The sequence below is a fragment of the Canis lupus genome, chromosome 11 (genome assembly GCF_048164855.1).
Source record: "Canis lupus baileyi chromosome 11, mCanLup2.hap1, whole genome shotgun sequence".
Taxonomy (NCBI): Eukaryota; Metazoa; Chordata; class Mammalia; order Carnivora; family Canidae; genus Canis; species Canis lupus.
This window is the reverse complement of record NC_132848.1, coordinates 42,252,071-42,272,087: the sequence shown is the minus strand read 5'-3', so window position 1 is coordinate 42,272,087 and position 20,017 is coordinate 42,252,071. Positions and strand designations below refer to the sequence as shown.

The 20,017-nt window shown below is 37.2% G+C and overlaps 1 long non-coding RNA gene across 1 annotated transcript in view; it reads right to left on the bottom strand.

The window, feature by feature from the left end:
- Positions 1-349: 349 nt before the first annotated feature.
- Positions 350-20,017, bottom strand: part of LOC140642272 (uncharacterized) — a 33,784-nt gene continuing 14,116 nt past the window's right edge. Inside the window, exons 4-5 of the long non-coding RNA XR_012038761.1 lie at positions 1,976-2,047; positions 350-1,164 (exon numbers count right to left, since the gene is read on the bottom strand). This is a non-coding gene — a long non-coding RNA (uncharacterized lncRNA). The remainder of the gene's footprint in view (positions 1,165-1,975; positions 2,048-20,017) is intronic.

The following is a 20,017-nucleotide window of genomic DNA, read 5'->3' as shown; positions in this document are numbered from 1 at the left end:
GAAATTAGAGTCTGGAGGTTTCTCTTACTGATATCACCTCTCATAGACCCTCCATGGAAAACGAGAGGCCCTCACAAGATGGTCCTCAACAATGAAGATCTCGGTTACCATTTTTTAAAATGGAAAACCAACACTTAATATTTAAATAAATATCTCTATTCACAGTATTATGAGTATTATGCAAAATACCAACAAAAATTATAGGAAGCTATGAAATCGTGTAAATGACATGAGCAAGGAAGATTCAGGAAAACCTCTGAAAAAGAAGTATGTGAGCAGAGATCTGAATAGTGAAGATAAATGAACAAGAGATGGGAGTAAATATTTCCATGTACTATGTTATACGATGGCCTAGGGGCAAATAGCAAGGTTACATCAGGTACTGAAGGAAGAAGTCAGAAGGATGAGGTGAAGCATGTTCAGTCACTCACTCTGAAAGTTCCAGAATGGCACAATGAGGTACAGAGCACCATGTACACTGTGCTTCATTGGGAAGACCTTGTTTCTTCACTGTGCTTCCATGTTATTGGGTTAGCATGCAAGGGCTTTGTGAAACTTTTCCCTTATTTAATGTTCATCCTGAAATAAGGAATGTCCTTTGTTTTTGATGCTGGGCCACAAGACATTTTTGTTTTCTTTTCTGTTGAATGAGGCAAGGAGGGGAGAATATAGACCTCTAAGTAAGTGTAGTGACTCAATCTGGATCTAAAAGCATTTTTCTCACCATTTCTCCACACATTCCACCCTTTGCAGTAAGGACCCTGGGGCAAGGCATCCTGGGGCAAGATCTTGGCACCATATGTTGCTATGTGAACTTGGACAAGTCAGCTATCTTCTCTGTGCCACAATTCCTCCATCTTTAACATGGGAATACTAGAACTTACCTCACAGGGTTGTTTTAAGAATTAAACAAGCTAACGTATGTAAATCAGTAGTATAGTGCCAGTTTGTATATTGCCTACAGATATTATCAAGAATATATCATCCCTTAGTGTACTAGTGGATCAGATTATCTGAAGGAATGTCAGTGATTTTTATCTCAGATCCATTGAAGTGCTCAGGAAAAGACCAGGGCTTTCTCTGTGGTTGTTGAAGGATCCTTCAATGGGAGAATCAGGTGGGGACTGCAGTTCTTCCAGACCCAGGTAGAAGAGGAAAACAAATCTGTAAAAACAAAGAAAGAAACAAACAAACAAAAATGAGGGACATAGAACTAAGGATACAAGTCTTTATTTTTAAATGTGAAACAAGAATATAATAATAAATAGTTATTTTAAGGGTTTTTTTGCATCTGTTCTGCATTTTCTACCAAAGACATCTCTATTACATTATTTAATATTGCTTTAAGAGCCAAACAAAACACTATTTTGAGAAAAAAGCTTACTTTTGCCAAAAAAAAAAAAAATGACAATGAGAAATAAAAGCGCTTCCTTCTCACCATGACTGACAGCCAGTTTGTAGCAAAATATTGTACTAGATAGACATCAGGTACTTCCTTAGGTTGGGATTTCTGAAGAAACTACCTTTTCTAACCATTTAATCTAACTATACTTGTCTTTATATTATACTTGCATGTGTGTCTTTTAGGGCTTTGACACCACAAATATGGTTCCAGGAAAAGCAACTTTACCATAGGGGGACTCCTTGAGAAAGGAAGATTCTCCGGCCCCACCCTTGACAGCTAAAATTAGAACTTCCACTGGAATAAGATTCTCCAGTGGGTCATATCCTTAAAGTTTGAGAATTCTTACTATAGGTGTGCTACTCAGAAATTAGTTTTGTTTTGAAATGGGTGGGTATAAATAAGCAGTTAGTTATTTGAGTGATGCCAAAGTAAACCTAGGTAAACTTTCTCCACAAATTTCTCACAAATATGCTTTGAAGCTTATCTGTGTGTCAATTGTTTCTAACTGTATTGAACTGGAAGTGACTTCAGAGAGTCTCTGCAGTTTAAATTTCGCAGTCCTTTGTCCACCTTTGCTGTCCTAGAGTTGAGATGAAGCAGCAGTCTTCATACCACGTCCAATGGGAATATTAGGAATTGGGTCTGTAAAGAAAGAAAAGTCTGAAACACCCCCCCCCACACACACACACACAAATGCAATTTTCATATTGGTGGGGCTATGAATACATTTTGACTTCCACCACAATTATAACTTTCATATATTTCTATTTCTCCTACCATGATTGTACAGCTCCAGGTAATATAAATAGTGACATAAAGATGTATTTACTTATTGTCAAGAGCAGAGATATAAAGAGAAGTCAAGATGATCTGTCTCTGGTTTTGTTTTCCAAATATCAGTCTACTCACCTCCTTTCCCTTGACATCATCTTTATACTATCAGATGTACAGAACTAAACATAATGGTATTCTCTTATGAAGTTATTTATAACCTCAAAGTGGATGCAAACTCCTCCCTGTTAGTGAACTCTGCCCTTTGTAATTCTGAAAAACAGATTTATAATGCAAACTACTATTATGTTTATTAATTTTTGGAGAATAAATAAAAGTGATAAGCAATGAGCTATTATTTTATCAGTGTTCTTGTCAGGATTACTTCACTAAGTGGGAAAAAAAAGAAGAAAGCAAGCAGTGGATACTATGCATAAAACCATACTCATCATTAATGCATTTTGAAATCAATAAATGTTAAAATGTAATGTTTTTTTCTGAAAAAATTATGAACTAACATTTTTATTTATTCTTGATTGGCACGTAAAATGAATTCTCCCTCAGATGCAAAGATTTCTTAAATATAAATAAAGAACACTGTGACAAGTTGAGAAAGAGACCAAAGAAAAAGTAAAATTTGATATTTCAGAACCTCTAACAACATTTTTTTTCCTGTGTTATGAGCAAAGGGTCCCAATATTTATTTTGCACTGTGCCCTGCAACGAATTAACAGACTCACCTACTTCGCACCTAGCTTCCATATGTTTTGAGGAGCAGACCGAGATGTCTAATTAGCCAACAGAATATTTCTTGCTTCAAAACACCCCTACTCCCACCCTGCTGCCCGACTTCAATTCATGCAACAGTTATTTGTGTTTTCCCATTTAGAATTTCAATTTGCTCATTTAGAAATAATAAAAATAAAATTAACCCTCCTGTGTAGAGAGGCAATTTAATAGAAATGAGAGATTAAGGAAGTCAAATGATTTTCTCTGCCTTTTAAGGGAAAAATAATGCTAGAATGTTGTTAGGAGGAATGCCTAGAGGTTCCTAATCTCCTTCCCCATCTTCTACGGAAGACTCATGGGCAGGGTAACCAACCACCCCAGGTTTTCTGGGACAGTCTCAGTTTCTACTCATGGAAAAATTATCAATACTTCTCCTCCCTTTTACTCTCAAAAGTGTTCTGTTTTGGAAGATTAATTACATAGGCACCATACATGTGGACATGGTAAGTGCTATGATGGGCACAGGAAGGGTAGATTCTGGGTACCTGCTCTTGGCATATCTCAACATCTTCCCAGAAACTAGAGATGCAAAAACTTATCATGGGGACTTTCTGAACAATTGCCATATGTAGTAACATTCTTTCAGAAAAGCAGCTTTCTCTGTCCATAGCTTGCAGCTGGATGGAAAGTGATTTATTTTGACTCTTTGGTATGAAGAAACAGACACAGTCCCATCATAGATAATATCATGTGCCTAAAAGAAGAAGAAGAGAGAGGCAGATCGGAGGTATGGGGGCACAGTTCAGAGGCAATGAATGGATTGGACTGGCAAGGAGTGGGGCAGGGTTGGGTTGGAAAGGAGTGTACTTATCAGTTGATTTATCTACAAAACCAACTCAAACTCAAGGACAAGAAAATGATGGACATTAAGGATATTGACACAAGTACAAAAAACATCAAATAAGCAAACAAAGAGTAAGGTGGACTCCAAACATGGTATTTTCCAGTGGACCAGTGGTCAATAACTGCCCTATTTCTTTTCTCTCTTGACCTTGCTTTCCACAGTCCAACACTGAGATTGGGTTCTCCTGTGTTTTTATAAGCTTTCTTGCAAATCTCCTACAAGGAAGAGAATAGGAATTTTCAATATCCTCAAGGAATGAGAGAAAGAGAATCTTCCCAGCAGCCCTGAAAATACACGTTCTAATGCTCTACTTATCCTATGTAGGTATAGGAACATTACTGCTGTTTTAAACTAAAACTACACATAAAATATAAAACTACATTTTTAAAAATCAAGAGAATGAGAAACATGAGGCTCACAATACAGTGACCTTGGATGCGGGATCTGGGGGGATGGGATTGGAGGAAGATGAGGAACATCACAAACTGTTTAACCGTGAGCTGAGTAGGGAGTTCGGGAGGCTAGGTCATGAATCACTAATAATGAGCAATCCAATTCTTACATGAAAGGAAACCTATATGTATATAAAAGAAATATATACTTTATGAAAAAATGTAAATCCTAGTATTATGAAATAACATTTAAAAAAGAAACTTTCCATAACTTTGTTATATTTCCAAAGTCTTTAATGTTCATAATTATTTATGAAAAATCATTTAAAAACAAAGGATAAACGTTTTTTAAAGTCAGAAATTTTAAATTACTTTTTTTCTTAAGTTCACAATTTCATTTTCTTGTTCTATATACAATATCCCAATATTAGCAAGATGGCTGAAGATTAGGGTCCCCAAGTCACCTGTCCCAACCAATTTACCTAGATAACTTTTAAATCATCCTGAAAGCCTACAAATTTGGCCTGAGATTTAAAGAGAGAACAGCTGGAATGCTACAGAGAAGAGTTGCACTTCTAACAAGGTAGGAAGACAGAAAATAAATAAATAAATAAAAAAGAATCAAGTGGGGGAGAGGCCCCCATGAGGAGGTGGGCTAAGGCCCAGCGAGCTGCGAGATCCTCCAGGACAGGAAAGCCCAGGCCCAGAGAAGTGGGAACTTTTAAAAATCAGCACCAGATTCTTCCCGGTGGGAAAGGCACTGGCAGGGAACTTGGTCAGGATCCCAGGAGGGGCAGTGGAGCCTCTAGGCTCCTGGGGTCACTAAGAGAAGAGGTGCGCCCTTGGGGGAGAGGGCACCACACCTCGCTGACCAAGCCCAGTAAAGGGCTGGGGTGCGCCCAGCCAGGCTTCGGGAGCAGCTCAGGCGGCCGCTCAGGGCAAAGGGGGCTGCGTGGCCCGGAGGCGCGATTCCAGCGGCACAGGCCCCAGATCCCAGGGTGCCGGGGAACACCGGCCAGGATCCTGCACTTTCCTTGGGACAGGTGGAGACGGGGAACCCCCAGGACAGCGAGGACGCTCCTGCCACCAGGCGAGCTGTGCAGGTCAGCCCCCCCACCCTGGGAGCATCCAGGCCAGTGCAGCCTGGGAGCTGTAGGAGTTACTGCAGGTGCTGACTCCAGGACTGGATAGCTGGCAGCCACCAGTCTTGTTCTTCCTCCTTGTGTCACCCTGTGCCTGGGACAGAGCAGGGCCACCAGGGAACAGGGGCCTCACAGGACAAACAGCTCCCGCTGAGCCCAGCACCCAGCCTTGCAGCTCCCCCAGGGGCACACTCCTGAGAATCAGCACAGCAGGCCCCTCCCTCAGAAGACCAGCTGGAAGGACAGGGGAAGAGCAAGTTCTTGACCGAGCAGCACTGGAAAGCTCAAGGGGAAGTCGAGGGATTTACAGTATGTAGAACCAGAGGATGCCCCTCCTTGTTTATTGTTTTTGTTTTTGTTTGTTTTTTCTTTTTCTTTTTTTCTCCTTTTTTCTTCTTCCTTTTTCCAATACAAATCTTTTTTAGTCACTCTACACTGAGCAAAATGACTACAAAGAACCCACCACCAAAGAAAGAATCAGAAACATTACTCTCTCCCACAGAGTTATAGAATTTGGATTACAACTCAATGTCAGAAAGCCAATTCAGGAGCACAATTATAAACCTGCTGGTGGCTCTCGAAAAAAGCACAAAGGATTCAAGAGACTTCATGACTGCAGAATTTAGATCTAACCAGGCCAAAATTAAAAATCAATTAAATGAGATGCAATCTGAACTGGAGATCCTAATGAGGAGGGTTAATGAGGTAGAAGAAAGAGTGAGTGACATAGAAGAAAAGTTGATGGCAATAAAAGAAGCTGAGGAAGAAAAGAGAAAAAAAGTTAAAAGACCACAAGGAAAGGTTAAAGGAAATAAATGACAGCCTCAGAAGGAAAAATCTACATTTAATTGGGGTTCCAGAGGGCACCAAAAGGGACAGAAGTCCAGAATATGTATTTGAACAAATCATAGCTGAAAACTTCCCTCACTTGGAGAGGGAAACAGGCATTTAGATCCAGGAGATAGAGAGATCTCTCCCTAAAATCAATAAAAACCATTCAACACCTCAACATCTAATAGTGAAACTTGCAAATTCTGAAGATAAAGAGAAAATCCTTAAAGCAGCAAAAGACAAGAGATCCCTAACTTATATGGGGAAAAATATCAGATTAACAGGAGACCTCTCCACAGAGACTTGGCAGGCCAGAAAGGGCTGGCAGGATATATTCAAGGTCCTAAATGAGAATAACATGCAGCCAAGAATACTTTATCCAGCAAGGTTCTCATTTAGAATAGAAGGAGAGATAAAGAGCTTCCAAGATAGGCAGAAACTGAAAGAATATGTGACCACCAAACCAGCTCTGCAAGAAATATTAAGGGGGACTCTATAAAAGAAAGAGGAAGCCCAAAGAAATAACCCACAAAACAGGGACTGAATAGGTATCATGATGACACTAAATTAATATCTTTCAATAGTAACTCTGAACGTGAATGGGCTTAATGATCCCATCAAAAGACACAGGGTTTCAGACTGGATAAAAAAGCAAAACCCATCTATTTGCTGTCTACAAGAGACTCATTTAGACCTAAGGGCACCTACAGCCTGAAAATGAAAAGTTGAACCATTTACCATTCAAATGGTCCTCGAAAGAAAGCAGTGGTAACAATCTTCATATCAGATAAATTAAAGTTTATCCCAAAGACTGTAGTAAGAGATGAAGAGGGACACTATCATACTTAAAGGATCTATCCAACAAGAGGACCTAAGAATCATGAATATTTATGCCTCTAATGTGGGAGCTGCCAAGTATGACAATCAATTAATAACCAAAGTTAAGACATACTTAGATAATAATACACTTAATCTTGGTGACTTTGACACGGCGCTATCTACAAATGACAGATATTCTAAGCACAACATCTCCAAAGAAACAAGAGCTTTAAATGATACACTGGACCAGATGGATTTCACAGATATTTACAGAATTTTACATCCAAACACAACTGAATACACATTCTTCTCAAGTGCACATGGAACTTTATCCAGAATAGACCACATATTTGGTCACAAATCAGGTCTTAACTGATACCAAAAGATTAGGATTGTTCCCTGCATATTTTCAGACCATAGTGCTTTGAAACTAGAACTCAATCACAAGAAGAAATTTGGAAGAAATTCAAACACGTGGAGGTTAACGACCATCCTGCTAAAAGATGAAAGGTTCAACCAGGAAATTAGAGAAGAATTCAAAAGATTCATGGAAACTAATGAAATGAAGATACAACTGTTCAAAATCTTTGGGATACAGCAAAAGCAGTCCTGAGAGAGAAATACATCACAATACAAACATTCCTCAAAAAACTGGAAAAAATTCAAATACACAAGCCAACCTTGCACTTAAAGGAACTGGAGAAAGAACAGCATATAAAACCTACACCCAGCAGAAGAAGAGAATTAATAAAGATTCAAGCAGAACTCAATGAAATAGAGACTAGAAGAACTGTAGAACAGATCAACAAAACCAGGAGTTGGTTCTTTGAAAGAATTCATAAGATAGATATGATAAGCCATTAGCCAGCCTTATTAAAAACAAAAGAGAAAAGACTCAAATTAATAAAATCACAAATGAAAAAGGAGAGAACACAACAAATACCAAGGAAATACAAACGATTTTAAAAACATATTATGAGCAGCTATATGCCAATAAATTTGGCAATCTAGAAGAAATTTCTTCTAGAAAGTTGAGGTTTCTGGAAAACCACAAACTACCAAAACTGGAACAAGAAGAGATAGAAAACCTGAATAGGCCAATAACCAGGGAGGAAATTGAAGCAGTCATGAAAAACCTCCCAAGACACAAAAGTCCAGGGCCAGATGGCTTCCCAGGGGAATTCTATCAAACGTTTAAAGAAGAAACAATACCTATTCTACTAAAACTGTTCCGAAGGATAGAAAGGGATGGAATACTTCCAAACTTGTTTTATGAGGCCAGCATCACCTTAATTCCAAAACCAGACAAAGACCCCATCAAAAAGGATAATTATAGACCAATATCCCTGATGAACACAGATGCAAAAATTCTCAACAAGATACCAGCCAATAGAATCCAACAGTACATTTTTTTTAATCCAACAATACATTAAGAAGATTATTCACCATGACCAAGTGGGCTTTATCCCTGGGATGCAAGGCTGGTTCAACACTTGTAAAGCAATCAACATGATAGATCATATCAACAAGAGAAAAACCAAGAACCATATGATCTCAATAGATGCAGAGAAAGCACTTGACAAAATAAAGCATCCATTCCTGATCAAAACTCTTCAGAATACAGGGATAGAGGGAACATTCCTCAGCATCTTAAAAGCCCACAGCAAATATTTTCAGTGGGGAAACACTGGGAGCCTTTCCCTAAGATCAGGAACACGACAGGGATGTCCACTCTCACCACTGCTATTCAACATAGTCCTAGAAGTCCTCGCCTCAGCAATCAGGCAACAAAAAGAAATAAAAGGTATTCAAATGGGCAAAGAAGAAGTCAAACTCTCCCTCTTTGCAGATGACATGATACTGTACGTAGAAAACCCAAAAGACTCCACCCCAAGATTGCTGGAACTCATAGAGCAATTTGGTAGCGTGGCAGGATACAAAATCAATGCCCAGAAGTCAGTGGCATTTCTATACACTAACAATGAGACTGAAGAAAGAGAAATTAAGGAGTCAATACCATTTACAATTGCAGCTAAAAGCATAATATACCTAGGAATAAACCTAACCAAAGAGGTAAAGGATCTATACCCTAAAAACTAGAGAACACTTCTAAAAGAAATTGAGGAAGACACAAAGAGATGTAAAAATATTCCATGCTCATGGATTGGAAGAATTAATATTGTGAAAATGTCAATGCTACCCAGGGCAATGCACACATTCAATACAATCCCTATCAAAATATGATGGACTTTCTTCAGAAAGTTGGAGCAAATCTTAAGATTTGTGTGGAATCAGAAAAGACCCTGAATAGCCAGGGGAATATTAAAAAAGAAAATCAGAGCCAGGGCCATCACAAGGCCAGATTTCAGGTTGTACTACAAAGCTGTGTTCATCAAGACAGTGTGGTACTGGCACAAAAACAGAACATAGATCAATGGAACAGAATAGAGAATCCAGAAATGGACCTTCAACTCCATGGTCAACTAATATTCGATGATGCAGGAAAGACTATCCACTGGAAAAAGGACAGTCTCTTCAATAAATGGCACTGGGAAAATTGGACAGCCACATGCAGAAGAATGAAACTAGACCATTTTCTTATACCGCACACAAAGACAAACTCAAAATGGATGAAAAATCTAAATGTGAGACAAGAATCCATCAAAATCCTAGAGGAGAACACAGGCAACACCCTTTCTGAACTTGGCCACAGCAACTTCTTGAAAGATACATCTATGAAGGCAAGGGAAAAAAAAGCAAAAATGAATTATTTGGACTTAATCAAGATGAAAAGCTTCTGCACAGCAAAAGAAACAGTCAACAAAAGTAAAAGACAACCTACAGAATGGGAGAAGATATTTGCAAGTGACATATCAGATAAAGGGCTAGTATCCAAGATCTATAAAGAACTTATTAAACTCAACAGCAAAGAAACAAACAATCCAATCATGAAATGGGCAAAAGACATGAACAGAAATTTCACCAAATAAGACATACACATGGCCAACTAGCACATGAGAAAATGTTCCGTATCACTTGCCATCAGGGAAATACAAATCAAAATCACAATAAGATACCACCTCACACCAGTGAGAATGGTGAAAATCAACAAGACAAGAAACAACAAATGTTGGGGAGGATGTGGAGAAAGGGGAACCCTCTTGCTTTGTTCGTGGGAATGTGAACTGGTACAGCCACTCTGGAAAACTGTGTGGAGGTTCCTCAAAGAGTTAAAAATATAACTGCCCTACAACCCAGCAATTGCACTGTTGGGGATTTACCCCCAAAGATACAGATGCAGTGAAACGCTGGAACACCTCACCCCAATGTTGATAGCAGCAATGTCCACAAAGCCAAACTGTGGAAGGAGCCTGGTGCCCATCGAAAGATGAATGGATAAAGAAGATGTGGTCTATGTATACAATGGAATATTACTCAACTATTAGAAACACCAAATACCCACCATTTGCTTCGATGTGGATGGAACTGGAGGGCATTATGTTGAGTGAAGTAAGTCAATCGGAGAAGGACAAGCATTATATGGTGTCATTCATTCGGGGAATATAAAAAATAGTGAAAGGGAATAAAGGGGAAAGGAGAGAAAAATGAGTGGGAAATATCAGAGAGGGTGACAGAACATGAGAGACTCCTAACTCTGGGAAACAAACAAGGGGTGGTGGAAAGGGAGGTGGGTGGGGGGGTTGGGGTGGCGGTGACAGGCACTGAGGGCGGCACTTGATGAGATGAGCACTGGCTGTTATGTTATATGTTGGCAAATTGAACTCCAATAAAAAATTCCAATATTATGTCTTTTATCACCCTGTCATTTTCTGCTATAAAATTGTGAATAAAAGTTTAATATTAATTTTTCTAGTTTCCTATGACCATAAGCTCTATGTATTAAAAATATGGATTGAGTTATTTTTATATTTAATATCAATGAAATCAAAATGTATTAAGTTTTTAATCACAATTTATAAACATAAAAATAAAATTTTAACATAAACATTTTAATCAGAGTGGAGTAATTAAAAATTATTTAGTGAGTATATGGATAAATTTTTTAAAATTTTTTAAAATTCTAGTATAGTTAATTTACAGTGTTATATTAGTTTTAAATGTACAATATATGATTCAACAATTCCATACATCACCCTGTACTCATGCAATCCTTAATCCTCACCACCTATTTCACCCATCCCTCCTACCCATCTCCCCTCCAGTAACCATCAATTTGTTCTTTAAACTTAAGAGCCTATGTCTTGGTTAGTTTCTCTCCCTTTTCTCATTTTTGTTTGTTTATTAAATTCCACATACAAAGGAAATCGTATAGCACTTGTCTTTCTCTGGAGACTTTTTTTTTTTTTTTTTTTTTAGCATAATACTCTTTAGCTCCATCCATGTCCTTGCAAATGGAAAGATATGTTGTTTCTCGTGCTTTTGATTTTAGCCATTCTGATAGGTGTGAGGTGATATTGTGTTGTAGTTTTGATTTGCATTTCCCTGATGATGAGTGATGATAAGCATTTTCCATGTGCTGTTGACCATCTGGATGTTTTCTTTGGAGAATGTCTATTTGTGTCTTCTGCCCATTTTATAATTGGATTATTTGTTTTTTGGGGGGTGGGTACTACATTATATATGTTCTTTACATATTTTGGATACTAACCCTTTATCAGATACATCATTTGCAAATACCTGTTTTCATTCAATAGGTTATCTTTTAGTTTTGCTGATTGTTTTCCCTAGCTATACAGAAGCTTTTTATCTTGATGTAGCCCCAATGATTTATTTTTGCTTTTATTTCCCTTGCCTCAGGCAGGAGACATATCTAGAAAAATGTTGATAAGGCTAATGTCAGAGAAATTAGTCTAGGCTCTCTTCTAGGATTTTTATAGTTTCTTATTTCACATTTAGGTCTTTAATCCATTTTGAATTTATTTTTGTTTATGACATAAGAAAGTGGTCCAGTTTCACTCTTTTGCTTGTAGCTGTTGAGTTTTCCCAGTTTGATTTGTTGAAGAAACCATCTCTTTCTCCATACTCTCTCTTGCTTTGTCAAAGTTTAACTGACCATATAATTGTGGATTTATATTTGAGTTTTCTATTCTATTCTATTGATCTATGTGTCTATTTTGTGCCAGTACCATACTGTTTTGATTAATACAGCTTTGTAGTGTAAGTTGAAATGTGAAATTGTGATACCTCAGGCTTTGCTTTTCTCTTTCAAGATTGTTTTTGCTCTTTTCCACATAAGTTTTAAGGTTTTTTGTTCTAGTTCTTTGAAAAATATTATTGGTGTTTTGATAAGGATTGAATTAAATATGTAGATTGTTTTGGGTACTGTAGACATTTAAATATTATTTGTTCTTCCAATCCATGAATGTGGAATATCTTTCCATTTCCTTGTGTCATCTTTGATTTTTTTTCATCAATGTTTTATAGTTTTAGAGTACAGGTCTTTGATTAGGTTTATTCCTAAGTATTTTATTATCTTTAGTGCAATTGTAAATGGGATTATTTTCTTAATTTCTCTTTCTACTGCTTCATTATTAGTGTGTAAAAATGCAACAGAATTCTGCATGTTGATTTTGTATCCCATGATTTTACTGAATGGAAATTAAGGGCAGCCCTGGTGGCTCAGCAGTTTAGTGCTGCCTTCAGCCCAGATCGTGATCCTAGAGACCCTGGATCAAGTCCCATGTCGGGTTCCCTGCAGGGAGCCCGCTTCTCCCTCTGCCTATGTCTGTGCCTCTCTCTGTGTGTGTCTCTCATGAGTAAATAAATAAAATCTTTTAAAAAGGGAAGTTAAATAAATTTTTGCTGGAATGAGCAAAAGAATTCAATACTATTCTATTCCTCATTTATTTATTCTATTTCTATAATTGTAAGCTACCAGAAAGTTTGTCCTTAATTTAAAAAATGAAAATGGTATACTTTTTGCTACAATGATGCCATTCCTTTACAATTCCTCCATGTCCTTTGCCAAAAATTTCATAGCGATCTGTCATCAAAAAAATTTTTTAGAGGTTTATCAATTTCTTGCTGGATTAAGTATTTTTTGGAGTTTTACTAAAAAAAAAAGACTTGGAAATAAACCGAGTTACAAAAGTATTCGTTACCTCGACTTTGAGGTTTTCTACTTTTGTAATACCTATATGAAGATTTCAAACTATCCTTTTGTTTGATATCTCAAATACTTTCCATGCTGGGGAAATAAACAATAGTAATGCTAAGGAAGTGAGAGGGGAATTGAGAGGCAATGTGATACTAGGGAGTTCTTAGGCACATCAGTTTTAGGAAAGTACATATTGTAGCTGAGAATCTGGGAACTGATTCCCTTAAAGTCTTTGAAAGGGCTTAGGATATTTTAGGGGTACACATTTGGAAATTGATTTCAGAAATTATTTTGGAAATGCCAGATCCACTAGAAAGTGAGAAAGGGAAGAGAAGCAGGAGAAAATCACCAGGAAATATTTACCTCACTAAGTAGACCAAAAAAGCCATATATGCAGACCAGTAATCAAGATAGTTAAAACACAACCAGAAAGAAAAAATAAATAAAAGAATAAAAAAGAAAGTTAGAAAGTGGCAAGATTTTGCCTACATGCCTAGTGAAGGAAACTAGGTCAGTGCTTCACATGACACAAATTCACAAAGATGATAATCACAAAAATGTGATTTCTGATATCATAATATTCAGACATGATCTCAGGAAGTTAAATTTTTAATTTTCACAGTAAATTCTTCTCCACACAACGTTTTGTGAGCCATTCACAGATACTGGACAATTCAATTTGCCTAGTTTTCCTTAAACCTGAAACAACACACCACAGATGTAGCATGTAGATCAACTAGCTTTTGAAAAAATAAAACAAATAAAACACCTAGATTTGCACCATTTCCCAAACTTGTGCCACAAATACTGCCACTGAATATAATTTCAAATTACCAACATGATGTCACTGCACAAGGAAATGGGACAAAAATGTGCAAGTTCATGTTTTGTGAGACACTACAAACAGGCTCCTGCACAGCACTGTGATAGAAAGGTTCCATTTGTAGTAATGGTACACTTGCTTGTAGCCAACTGAAATGAGGAAAAATTAGAAAAGCCTGATTCATTAAGAAAAAAAATGTAATCAGGAAACGACCAAGGCGATTGGGAACTTAGGGACCAAGATTCCAGGAAAAAAGAAAAGTTATTTAAATGAGACCAACATTCTATAGATCTATTTACTGAAACCACTTGATACTTTTAAAACACTCCAAAAGAAGAGTTAAGAAGCCAACAATTAAGCAATTCTAAGAGACCTATAATTTTTCCTGATATTTTGGGAATTGCACTGGCTTAGGGGAAAAAATATGAAATTTAGGTCTATTAAGGTAGCCAGAACTTGTGTATGAGGAGGGGAGAAGAGGGAGTTACTCAGTTACCTTAGAGAAGAGGGAGTTACTCAGTTACCTTAGAGAAGAGGGTCATAGAGAAGTGAGCCTAAAAGTCTGACCTGCCGTATCATTCAAGGTATTCTCTCTATGGCCACTAGCCATGAGAGACCAAGAATAAAAACAGGAGCCATGAAATAAAGGAGTCTCACAGAAACCCTACATATGGAGAAATGTTATAGATGAGGTATTAACTAGAGAGCATGAGAGACCAAGAATAAAAACAGGAGCCATGAAATAAAGGAGTGTAATACAGCTTTTGATTGTCTCAAAGGGCTGAGGAGAAACAAATTAAGTATAGAGCTCTTTAAGTGATTCTGGAAAACTGTAGATTTTCAACTGAGATAAATGAAATATGAGACCTAAAAGTGAATAAGAAATAAATGAGTCCTTACAAAAATGGAAACCTAGTCCTGAAATAGCTTAGCTTTTGATTGGATTAAGATGATTTTCTCCCTTTTTAAATTGATGGTTGGAAGATAAAATTTCACTCTGAGTTCATACCTGTTTTTAATATAAGGTTTCTGTTATTCATTAAAGAGTCAGTGAACAGTCTAAGATATATGACAGTGAACTATACCAATAGGCAATCAAGCTATTAAGATCATTATACACAGTTTTCAGAATAATTGATTTACATATTCAAGAACATAGATGACCATAAAAACAATATAAACGATGAAGTTATACGCATTTCTATTGTAGAATAGCAAACTACCACAAACATAAGGGCTTCAAAGAGCACACATTTATTTTGTTCTTCAGTTTCCATGGGTCAGGAGTCCAGGCACAGTTTAGCTGCATTCCCTATTCTGAGTCACACAGGTCATAAGCACCATCAGACAGGCTAGGTCTTCACTTATAAGTTCAACTGGAAAAATAGTCATTTCTAAGCTCATTTGGGTTGTTGGCCAAACTGATTTACTTGTGGCTGTGTGACTTGAAAATAAAGTAACTGAAATTACAGACTCAACTCTTTTGTTTAAGAACAGATTAGACACAGCTAAAGAGAGGACTCTTGATCTGGAATATAGCTAAGTAGAAAGTATGCAGATTGAAACAGGGAAAAATATTTGCAAATCATATAGCTGATAAAGGACCTACATCTGCAATACATAAATAAGTCTTTTTTAAAAAATATTTTATTTATTTATTCATGAGGGATACAGAGACAGAGAGAGAGGCAGAGACACAGGCAGAGGGAGAAGCAGGCTCCATGCAGGGAGCCTGTCGTGGGACTCAATCCCGGGTCTCCAGGATCACACCCTGGGCTGAAGGCAGCGCTAAACCGCTGAGCCACTGGGGCTGCCCCATAAATAAGTCTTAAACCCAACAGTGAAGGGGGAAATCTAAGTTATAAAAAAAAAAAAGAGCAAAAAATCTGAACAGCTATGTCACCAAAGAAGATATATAAACATAAAGTAAGCAGACCAAAAGATGCTCAATATTATTTGTCATGAGGGAATTTCAAATGGAAAGTAGTGTGATGCCATTATACATCTCTGATAATGGTTAAAAAAATAAATCTGAGCATACCCAGTGCTGACAAGAAATCTGTGTTAGTTTTTTAGGGCTGCTGTAACAAAGTTCCACAAACTAGGGGAACTTAAACAATAATAATGTATTGTCATGTACTGCCGGAAACCAGAAGTCCAACACCAAGGAGTTGGTAGGGTTGAGCGGTCTGTTAACAATATGTTTCAGGCATCTCTCCTTAGCTTGTAGATGATCATTTTCTTATGTTTTTTTACATTATCTTCCCTCTATGTGTGTTTCTGTGTCTGAATTTATACCCTTTTTAAGAACATACCAGTCATATAAAATCAGGGGCCATCCTAATGACTTCATTTTAACTTGATTACTTGAGTACCTTTGTAAAAATCCTGTATCCAATAAGATTACATCCTGAGGTACTGAGGGTAGACTTTCAACATGTGAATTTTGAAGGGAACACAATTCAACTAGTAACAGATACCAAGCACAAGGGAAGCTTATTTAACACCAGTGGGAATGCAAAATTGTACAGCCACTGTGAAAACAATTTGTGAGCCACTTGTGAAGATAATCATACACTTACATATGACCTATAATTACCTCCAAGCTACTTCCATAACTTTTTTTTTTAATTTTTTTTATTTATTTATGATAGTCACAGAGAGAGAGAGAGAGGCAGAGACACAGGCTGAGGGAGGAGCAGGCTCCATGCAGGGAGCCCAACGTGGGATTCGATCCCAGGTCTCCAGGATCGCGCCCTGGGCCAAAGGCAGGCGCCAAACCGCTGCGCCACCCAGGGATCCCTACTTCCATAACTTAATTGAAAATTTACATTCATACAACACAATTCAGCAATAATAAGAACTGAATTACACAATAACGTTGATGTAAGTTAAACACATTTTTCTAAGTGAAAGTCGCTAAATTCTAAGGATCCATATTGCATACTATGGCATTCTGAAAATAGATAAAACTATAGGAATAGAAAATAGACTAGTGGCTGGCAGAGTTTGGAAGAAGCAGATTAGGTGACTACAACGGAACCCCAAAACCAATATCTAGGGTGAAGGAACTGGTTCCTGTGGTGGATACCTTATTTTATGGGTTTATCAAAACCCACAGAATGTACACACACACACAAAAATAACAAATTAAACTGTGCTCAGATAAAATCATAGTACCCAGGATATTCAGTGATCCTAGGATTGAATGAAGTGTGACAAATAGCTCTAACTGTAATACAAATGTGTGATAATGCTACGGAGGAGGGTGGAGGTGAGTAAGGAATAGGTTAAAGTAAAGGCAGGGAAGATAGGAGGCCCCCAATTCCCCTAACTAGTCTCACAGAAATCCTACATATGGAGAAATGTTATAGATGAGGTATTAACTAGAGAGAAGGGAACATAGAATCTACATTGTTTGTCCTAAATATGGATGAGATATTTACATGATGGTTACAAATCCACCTTGCTCGTCTTAAATGTTAGAGACCAAATTCCCTGATCAGTTTTCTATAAAAGATCATCCATAAAAGCCCTCACAACAACTCATTTGGTACTCCTCTCACTCCAGATTTTTTTTTTCTCTTCTCACTTTCACTTAAAAAACTTTCACTTCACTTCATCCTTTTGTGCCTGTGAGATTTCATTTTTTGACTCCATGAGACAAGAACTCTGCAATCCTGCAACAGAGGAAAAAGAGGTTGAACTAAACAACCATGGAAAAAAGTGCTTTAACCTGAAGTTATAAAGTTGAAAACAAAAAGGTCTGCATATAAACATTGCCATCAAGTTGCTAAATTTGTTTCTCAGATGGTCCAGGTTAACAATTCAGAAACAATTTCTCATGGACAGTAGAAGTAAAAAATACATGCAAATAAAATCTAGACAATAAGAATCCAAGTTTCTCTATAACAGAGAAAAAATTACAAGCAACAAGAAAGAAAGGCTAGAATAGACCATGCATGGGCCTGAATTAGATTCAGGGATTTCAGTATTAACTCCTATGCACTTTAATATACAAATGTATAATAAATAAACAGATGTGGAAATAATTATAGATAGAAGTGTATATGCTGATTAGTATAAATGCATATATGTCCTAATTGTGCCTCTTGAGGGGTCCCAAAAACAGCGACACCCCAGTAGCAGCATATATACACCCAGCACCCAGATGTTGGTTTCTTATACATTCTTCATTAAAAGAAACCAAGGCTCTTTGGAGAAAGGCCTAAATGTAGCTCCGGGAAGGAGAAAACACAAGACACTAGACAAGACTGTAGTGTTTTGTAGTGCCAGACAATAAAGAATTGCTTAAAAAAAAAAAAAAAAAGATGAAGGCATGCCATGGGACACAGAAGCCAACCTGAAAGATGTCTTCATGATCAAGGCCGGAAATGTGAAGAATATTAAATATAATATTTGATTATAAGTGAAAGAAGAAACTAAATATCACTAAGTGGAAATTTTCTACTAGAATACCACAGTAACATGGCATCAGGCAATGTTGAAATTAGTTGGAGAAACTTTAAAGGATATAGTATGCTTGCAAAGCCTCAAAATATCTCCCCTATATTTACCAATTGCTTGGTTGTTTTCATACACGGCCACAATTCATTGAAGCTGTTCCCAGCACGAGATGGGATTCAACGTCTGTCTACTTGAGCAAGATCTGGACTGAGTGACTTACTTTGAATGAGAAGAGAGTGGAAAACTAGTAATTTGAGAAAACTGGTAATTTTGCAGTAGAGAAATCAGGCTGTTTTAACTGGTGATCAAGGTAAACACCACTAATGATAAATCATATTGGTATCATGTGTCCCTGATACGAAAGATGGGAAAGACATATCTACTAGTTTACTTCACTGTAATATTAAATAGTGGGAATTATGGACAACCTAGTCTTATTCTTGATTTAATGGGAAAGATTCTGGCTTTTCCCAATTAAGCAACATACTGGCTTTTCTAATATTCTGATTACATTAGGGAAAAATTCATTAATTTCTATTTTATTATATTTGTTTTTACATTTTACAGAGGAGTTTATCACAAACACAAGAAAGCACAAGAATAGTGAGTTTATAGCTCAATGATTCACAAATACAAAACACACCCCTGTGTGCAGTAAGTAGTAACTTAGAAATAGATGCTAATAAATATATATTCACATACATGTGCATATGCATGTATGCATATGTTCACATATATTTCCCACTCTACACATGTGTATATGTACATATATGCATTAGTGCACATACATATGTGGTATGTGTACATATTTGTGAATATTATTGAAATGGTTTGTTTCTGGGGCATCCAGGTGGCCCATTCAGTTGAGCATCTGGATTTTGATTTTGGCTTAGGTCACGATCTCAGGATCATGGGATGGAGCCCTGTGTCAGACTTCACACTCACCTTGAGATTCTTCTCTCTCTCCCCCTCTCTGTGTGCTTACTGTCTCTCTTTCTCAAATAAATAAATAAAAATATTTGAAAGAAAACAAATGGCTTGTTTCTAATTACATTTGTAAAAATAAAGATGCAATCAACAGAAAAATTCAAATTGCTCTTAACTTTACAAAATGATACTTAACTTTATTCATGATAGAAAAATTGCAGTTCTTTTTTTTAAGATTTATTTATTTATTCATGAGACACACACACACACACACACAGAGAGAAGCAGAGACACAGGCAGAGGGAGAAGAAGGCTCTTGTGGGCAGCCCAATGCGGGACTCAATCTGGGAACCCAGGATCATGGCCTGAATCAAGGGCAGACACTCAACTGCTGAGGCACCCAGGCATCCCCAAAAGATTGCATTCTAAAGTACCCATACCTAGAAATCATTTCTCATCTATTAGTTGGTGAAATGAAAAAAAAAAATCAGTAAAACCTTCTGTTGATGAGACTTTTATACATTGCTAGTAGGTATAAAAATGTTACAAATTCCATGAAGAAGAGTTTAGCAATCTCCAGCAAAAGTGCATATGCACCTACATTTGCCTTTGTAGTCCCAATTTTAGCAAACTGCCTAAAATTTAGCCTCGCAAAAAATATTGGAAGACTTATGCACAAGGATGTTCAC